Consider the following 8,491-nt stretch of genomic DNA (forward strand, 5'->3'; position numbering starts at 1 on the left):
GTTTCCCTAGTATTGGGGTCCCTATTCCTTTAAGACTTCCAAAAAGCACTAGCCAAAACAAAACAGCAAAAAAAAGAAAAAATGGTCACTCGCTTTTCTGGTGTCCTCTGGCGCCAGGCCACCGGTGCCCGCTCACTGTTCTTGCTGCCCTGTTTCCCTAGTATTGGGGGCCCTATCCCTTTAAGACTTCCAAAAACCACTCGCCAAAACAAAACAGCAAAAAAAAAAAAAAAAAAATTGGTCGCTCGCTTTTCTTATGTCCTCTGGCGCCCGGCCTCCGGTGCCTGCTCACTGTTCTTGCTGCTCTGTTTTCCTAGTATCCAGGGCCCTGCACTCTGGCCCGGATGGCGGGGGCTGGGTGTTCGGCAGTCCTGTGCTCCGTCTCCCTCCCGCTCTGCCTATTCTTCTCCCGCCGGGATTTGGGGCGATGGACGCTCGGCTCCTTCCGGGCCAGGGCTTGTATCTTACCCCGTTCGCGAGGCGCTGGGTTCTCTCAGGTGCGGATGTGGTCTGGATATTGTCCTGTGTCCTCTGGTCTTTATTCTAGGAAGGGTTGTCTTTGTTATATTTTCATAGATATATGTTGTTTTGGGAGGAGATTTCTGCTGCTCTACTCACGCCGCCATCTTCCGCCCCTCCTCTCCACACCATTTATTGAGGAGATTTTTTTCCCATTATATATTCTTACCTCCTTTGTCGTGAACTACCTGACCATGTAAGTGTGGATTTAATTATGGGCTCTTTACTTTGTTCCACTGATATAAGGATCTGTTTTTTTGTGCCAATACCATAATGTTTTGATTACTACAGCTTTGTAGTATAGTTAGAAACTGGGGAGCATAATACTTCCAGCTTCGTTGTTTCTCAGTATTGCTTTGGCTGTTTGGGGTCTTTTGTGGTTCCACAGACATTTTGGGATTATTCTAGTTCTGTGAAGAATATGATAGGTATTTTTTTTCAGGATTCTAACCTTCTTTATACTCTCTTTTTATTGGTGAAGGGGATAACTTGGTACATTCTTCAAATTATAAAATAATTTAGTCACAGGGATGGAAATATAGCATAGGTAATGTAGCTCCTAGCATTGTAATATCTTCTTGTGCTATGAGTACTTTGACAGAGATTGCATTGAATCTGTAGTTTGCTTTCCATGGTGTGGACATTATCACAATACTAATTCTTCCAATCCATGAGCGGGGTTTATCTTTCCACTTATTTGCGTAGTTCAGCTTATTTCATCAGTATTTTGTGGTTTTGAGCATATGGTTATTTTACTTCTGTGGTTAAATTGATTCCTAGGTATTTTATTCTTTCTGCGGCATTTGTAAGTAGGAATGATGTTATAATTTCTTGCATTTTGCAATCATTCTTAGTGTATAGAAACACAACAGACTTTTGAATATTGATTTTGTATCCTGCACCTTTTTTGAATTCATTTACTACTTCTAATACATTTTTGGTGAATGCTTTTGAGTTTTCTACATATAGCATGAAGCCATCTGCAGATAGTGACAGTTTTAATACTTCCTTTCCAATTTGAACATCTTTTATTTTTCTTGGCTAATTGCTATGGCTAGGACTTTGAGTATAATGTTGAACAAAAATGGCAAGAGAGGGTATCCTTAACTTGTTCCTGTTCTCAGAAAAAAGCTTTCAACTTTGCACTGTCGAGTATGATAGCTGTGGGTTTGTCATATATGTCTGTTTTTATGTTCATACCCACTTTGTTTCAAATTTTTATCATAAATGTATATTGAATTTTGTCAAAAGTTTTTCTGCATGTGTTGAGATGATCATATTTTTATCCTTCATTTTGTTGCTGTAATGTGTCAAATTGATTAATTGTGGATATTAAACTATCCTTGCATCCCCAGAGTAAATCCCACTTGATCATGATGCATGACCGTTTTATTGTATTGTTGAAATTCCCCTTTCCGTTCTCAGCCTATATGTGACCTCCTAGAAATGACTTCCTTTAGCCTGGTCCTCCTTCCCGTCATGAACTGCTATCTCAGTGCCCTGTTTAGTGACTTAATGTAACTGGTTACAACTGGATTTTGTCTTATTTATCTTTTTCCTCATTTTGTTTACTTTGGTCTTCCTTCCATGCAGAAGACTGGTCTTGCATGATTGTACTCCCCTGGCCTGGCACAGCAGTGAGCGTAACACAAGTTATGAACATTATTTTGAATATTGTCATATAATGATTATACAACTTGCATACTTGGTCATTCAGTAACCCAAATATATAATTGCCATGTATATTTCTTCCTCTTCCACACTTCCTGAAAACACTGCAGAGCCTTAAAGGTGAAGTCTGTGTCTTGTCATGTTAATGAGAGACTTTTAGACCCCACCTGATGGTGAGGGCTGGAGGTTGAATCAGCCAATGGTAGAGTCAGTCATGACTATGCAGTGAAGCCCTCAGCAACATCAATGAGATGGGTATCTCTCTCGGGATCCTGCTTCTCTGTCGGAGAGAGCTTCCTCGCTTGGGGAACCAAAAGGATTCCGTGTGTAACAGAACTAGTCCCCAGGCCCCAAACTCCGCAAGGATAGAACCTCCTTTATTTGGGAGCTTGCCCTACGTGTGTCTTCATTTGGCTGTTAAATTGCATTCTTTAGGGCACCCGTTTTTTTTTTTTTGTTTTTTTTTTTGAATAATTATTTTTTATTGAAGGGTAGTTGACGCACAGTATTACATTACATTAGTTTCAAGTGTACAACACAGTGGTAGAACATTTATATACATAATTCTAGGTTCCAGCTATCACCCTACCAAGCTGTTACAATATCTTGACTATATTCCTTATGCTATACATTACATCCCGGTTACTTATTTATTTTAGCATTGGAAGTCTGTCCTTTTTTTTTTTTTTTTTTTTTTTTTTTGTGAGGGCATCTCTCATATTTATTGATCAAATGGTTGTTAACGACAATAAAATTCTGTATAGGGGAGTCAATGCTCAATGCACAATCATTAATCCACCCCAAGCCTAATTTTCGTCAGTCTCCAGTCTTCTGAGGCATAACAAACAAGTTCTTACATGGAGAACAAATTCTTACATAATGAATAAGTTACATGGTGAACAGTACAAGGGCAGTCATCACAGAAACTTTCGGTTTTGCTCATGCATTATGAACTATAAACAGTCAGTTCAAATATGAATACTCATTTGGTTTTTATACTTGATTTATATGTGGATACCACATTTCTCTCTTTATTATTATTATTTTTAATAAAATGCTGAAGTGGTAGGTAGATACAAGATAAAGGTAGAAAACATAGTTTAGTGTTGTAAGAGAGCAAATGCAGATGATCAGGTGTGTGCCTGTAGACTGTGTGTTAATCCAAGCTAGACCAGGGCAATAAAACATCCACGTATGCAGAAGATTTCTCTCAGAACAGGGGGGGTGAGGTTCTAAGCCTCACCTCTGTTGATCCCCAATTTCTCACCTGATGACCCCCTGCGACCGTGCCTGTCTTAGGTTGTTCCTCCCTTGAGGAATCTTACCCGTCTCTGGCTAACCAGTCATCTTCCGGGGCCATACAGGGAAATGTGAAGTTGGTAAGTGAGAGGGAAGCCTTATTGTTTGAAAAGGTTAGCTTTTTACTTCTTTGCATATTTATGCCCTGTGGCTTCTATGCCCAGCATTTGTCTTGAGGTATCTTTACCACTTGGAAGAATTATGATACTCGGTAAATTTGATATGAGGCACGAATTCTATTTAAGGGTTGTAATTAGGAAGGAAGAAGAAAAGCTATAGAAGTAGCAGGCGGAAGAAAACATGGGAAGATTGATTATTTCTTTGACTAGGGCACCCGTTTTTAAACTGCTAAATGTGTTTTTCTGAGTTCTGTGACCACTCTAGCAAATTAATCAAATCTAAGTGGGAGGACATCGGAACCTGCAATCTGTAGCCAGTTCTGTAGAAGCACAAGTCACTGACTGGGGCCTGCGACAGGCATCTGGAGGGGCAGGTGGGGAGTCTTGTAGGATGGAGCCCTTCACCTGGGAAATCTGGTGCCGTCTCCAGGCAGATGCCATTAGAACTGAGTTGAGTTCGTAGACACGTTACCAGTGTTTAAGAATTGCCTGGTGTCTGTGAGATTACACACACATGCACACACACACGCCCAATCTTGGAATCGTGTCCACAAACTCAAAAGGAGTTGTACTACGATTTGTATGAGAAAACACATTTGGTGTCACGGTGCTGGGATTTGCTAGAATTGCCCACGTGCTCTGAAATATGTGGTTTTTGAAGTGAAAGAATGGAAGGGCAGGGGATGAGGAACCTTTGATGCCTGGACGGCTGCCCACTCACCCTTGGTATGAAGGAGTAGCTGCCCTAAAATTGGTTACTAAAGGTAAAAGTTAGCAGTGGAATTTAGAAATAGCAGTGGACCCACCTCCTAAGGAGTTGGCTTGGTGGCTATGTAAGGAAATGCAGATGAGTAAGAAGCAGGCTAAATAATCCTTTCCCTGGTTGTTGTTATCTGTAATAGTCAAAATGAAAATGAAAGAAAGTGCTGGGTCAGGGCTTGATGCAGAACCAAGCTGGGATTTGGGTCAACCTGAGCCTCGGCCATGAGCCTCAAAGCCGCCTAGAAAGGGAAAATGATGTCAAGCAACACAGAGTACCTCTAAGACCTCAAGTCGCCAAGAAAATAATGTAGGAGGAGGCAAAAGTCAGGAAATGTGTGAAAGCAGGGAACATAGTGTAAGGGAACTGGCTCCCTGTGTGGACCAGTGTCCCCAGCTTCCTGAAGAATTTTTAGTAAAGGGCATCGTGAGGGCCCCAGCCTGGGGGCCGTGTCTGGTTTTGAATGCCTCCGAGTGGCAGGGCGTGTTTGGGCTGATGCGGGACCCTCTCTCCCTCTTGGGCAATCACAGGGGGCTGGGAGTGATCCAGACACACGGGAGGTTATTCCCGAGGGAACAGCCTGCCTGGCGGACTGTGTAAAAGCCACTGTGAGGTCTGTATGTCCTGAGAAGGGGAACTGCCCAGCCGCCCCTCTAAATGCAGATGGAGCACCCCAGATGGAAGAGCTGCTAATGCTTCCTATGTGGGACTGGCTTTGCAGTGACCGAGGTAGGCGCCCACTGAATGGTCCTGGTACACAGGTCACGGTGAGCGCTGAGGCTAAGGGCCCCAGTACATGGCAGCCCGTGTAACCTGACGGCTACAAAATCGAGCAGTTTGAGGAGGCTGCTCAGATTTCTTACCTCAGCTTCCCCTCGTGGGTCTTACGATACCAGGAACAAGAGCATAACTAGGAAGATGGGGAGAGACAAAGGGGAGAGTGAAGGGACTTGGGCCAAGTGAGTGGGAGTTTTCAGATGGTTATTGAAAAATTGTGTGAATCAAGCAGACACTGCTGGGGTTGAAAAAAGGTATTAATGTAGCAGTACCAGAAAGTGGGTGAGCCGGTGGGAACCCCTGTTGTTGCTGCAACATTACAGCAGCCCAAAAACTCCACTCTGTGTACCCCAGTTCGGAGGAATTTAAAAAGCCTGAAGGCCATGATTACAATAAGGAAACTGACCGGGAATCCCCGGGAGTGGTGGTCAGGCAGGTTAATCAATCTAAAGATAGACAAAAGTGCCAGGGTCTTCTGGCCGCACCCCAGCCTGGGACCTGAGACCGTTCGCATGTATGTGGGAAAAATGGCCAGGGGGAGGAGGAAAATGGCCCTGGGGCTCCTTGGTACAGGAGCCCAATGCACTATGATACCAAAACCTGTTGGTGAAGTCTTAGCAGGGGCTAAGGTTAGAGTGGGAGGATATGGAGATGCAGTGGCTGATGGTATTGAGGTGGAAGTTTGGATGAAAATTGAGTGTTTGAGCACGTTTTGCTTGAGGTGGTTGCGTCCCCTTTACCTGAAAGGATTATTGGGATGGATACTGTGTCTGACTGGGGTTGGCTTCCCCTGCCTAATACAGTAACACAGAAGGCATGTAAGCCCACCCTCAGGCCTGTTTAGTCGGACATGCTAAATTGGGAATGGCTGGAACTTGACAAACATATCACCATTCTTAGGAGTGCCATGCTGGAAGCTGGAGCGCTGCTGTCCGCAGATCTGCTGTGCAGTAGTCCTGTGTGGCCTGTGCAGAGGTGGACGGCACATAGAGACTATTCAAGCTTAGATGAAGTGCGTGCCGCCCAAGGTCCCAGCAGTTCCAGGCATGGTCTCAGCCGTAGAGAAAGTACAGCAGGTTGGAGGAGGCTGGTACCCCTGGATGGACCTTACAGATGCTCTCTTCTCCGAGCCCGGTTTGCCTTCAGGTGGGAAGGATCCCAGTTTGCCTCTGCTGTGCTAGGCGGGGATCTGAGCTCCACGGCTGATTGTCACCACGTGGTCAGGAGGGATATGGACTTGGCGCAACGCTTGAGTGTAATAATACACGATGTTGGTGACATTATGGTAATACCAGAAACGGAGGAGCTGGCTAGGACTCATTTGAATGCAACAAGGACATACGTGCCCAACCAGGGCTGGTTAATAAATCCAGCGAAGGTCCAAGGTCCTGCTCAGTGAAATTCGTAGGAAGAACATGGGCAGGAGCCACCCAGGATATTCCAGAAGTGTGACTATCAATAAACTGCTGTCACTCCCCCACCAGGTCCAAACAAGAAGCCCAGCACTTGCTTGATTTATTTGGGTTTTGGAGGACTCGCATTCCACACCGGGAACTATTTCTAGCTCCTGTGTGTAAGACTCCATTAAAGAAAGCTGCATCTGAGTGGGGTCCTGAACAGAAGCAGGCCACGTCAGAACTATACATGGCAGCTGTGTGCTTGACACCATCGGGCCCTTGTGACCCCCACTGAGACAGGATTTTGGAAGTGTCTGCCCCCCACACCCATGCAGACTGCAGCTTGTGGGAATAAAAAGAAAACGAGCACCTCCCAGCTGTGACCCTTGGGATTCTGGACCAGAAAATTCCCACATGGTGCTGCCTGGTACACACCACTTGGGAGACAATTATGAACATGCTGTTGGGAATTAATCAAGACTGCTTAAGTGACCGAAGTAAGTAAAACAATTTTGAAACCTGAGATACCCATACGTGTTGGGTGATGTCAGAGAAACACCCTAATGGGGAAAACAGAGCCGAGAAGAGTCCCATAATCAAACTGATATCGTTCCTGCAGGGGCAGGCTGCCAGGAGGATGCAAGGAGGCGCCCATGGATCCACGAGCAGGCAGCCTCATCTCCTCTGGGACCGACACTGGAGCCCCCGGGGAACTGCATGGACGGTGCCCTAGGAGCAGCTCTCAGCTGAACGACAGAGCTGCTTGGTTTACAGAGGGCAGTTCCAGGAGGCATGGACAGTATCCTGGTTGGAGGGCTGCTGCAGTAAGACCAGGGGATGGCAAGACTGGCTGGGAGGAAGGAGATAAACGTGATCTCAGTGGGCTGAATTCCATGCCCTTTTCTGGGCAGTGACGGGAGAATGGAGCAGTGAGGAAAGCCCCTCGTGCTGGGGTTCCTATGACTTGGGGCTGTGGATACTGGCCTGACTGTGTGGCCACGTAGACAGGAAATGGGAAACTGGACTATGAAAGCAATGCCCACGTGGACAACGGCCATATGGATATTGCCCTGGGAATTTGAGGGGCACGTTAAAGCAGGCCATGTTGGTTTGTATCAGAAGAAGCCTTTCTAGGAGTGGGAGGTGACTGTAGCCACCAGGTGGGCCTGCTGGTGCGGCCCTTGGAGGCAGCCGCCGGGGTCCATACAAAGAGTGGCTGTGGGGAGCTGCAGCAGCGCGCGCACAGGCTGAGTCTACGCGTATTCCTCTTGCACCCTGTGAGGCACGGAATGCCAGCAAGACCTGTTCCGACTGTCAGCTAAAGAGACAGACACTGCATTTGGCTATGGGGAAAGTTCCCCAGTGGGCACGCCCTGCACATAGCTGGCCAGTGGGTGAGATTGGATCAACGCTGCTACCGCTCGGAGGCTGTAAGTGGGTCGTTAGCAGAGTAGACACTTATTCGGGACTATGCTTTGCATACCCAGTGGTAGGTGAAATGCTGAAGACACCGTTTAAGGTTTGGAACTGAAGATTCTATACCAGTTTGGACAGCCAGGTTACATCTCCGACCAGGGGACACGCTTTACCGACCATGCTGTTCCACGGTGGGCCGAGAAACATCCCATCAGACGGATGTACAGTGTTGCATGTCACTCTCAGAGCAATGGTTTAATAGAAAATTGGAACGGGCTGTGGGAACATTGGCTGTGTAAAATGGGAGATAAAGGCACGAGGGGCTGGCTTACATGCCTTCAAGAGCGGGTGCTCACACTCAACGTGAGGCGGCTAAGGGAGGGTAGGTTCCTCTGCTTCTCCAGGGGTCTGGGGAAGGGGGTCTGGGAGCGGTTGCTAGTGCACTGTTCTGTTCTTACTCACACCACCACAACTTTGTTTTTTCCTAACCCATTCAATGGTTCCAGGAACACAGCTGCTTCTGAGGGTGCCAG

The 8,491-nt window shown here is 46.3% G+C and overlaps 1 long non-coding RNA gene across 1 annotated transcript; it reads left to right on the forward strand.

The window, feature by feature from the left end:
* The first annotated feature begins 6,170 nt into the window (after positions 1-6,170).
* Positions 6,171-8,235, forward strand: LOC130679885 (uncharacterized). The gene is made up of 2 exons (XR_008992879.1): positions 6,171-7,039; positions 7,162-8,235. It is a non-coding gene; the product is annotated as an uncharacterized LOC130679885 (long non-coding RNA).
* The last annotated feature ends 256 nt before the right edge of the window (positions 8,236-8,491 follow it).

Source organism: Manis pentadactyla, chromosome 12 (assembly GCF_030020395.1).
Source record: "Manis pentadactyla isolate mManPen7 chromosome 12, mManPen7.hap1, whole genome shotgun sequence".
In the NCBI taxonomy this organism is placed as follows: Eukaryota; Metazoa; Chordata; class Mammalia; order Pholidota; family Manidae; genus Manis; species Manis pentadactyla.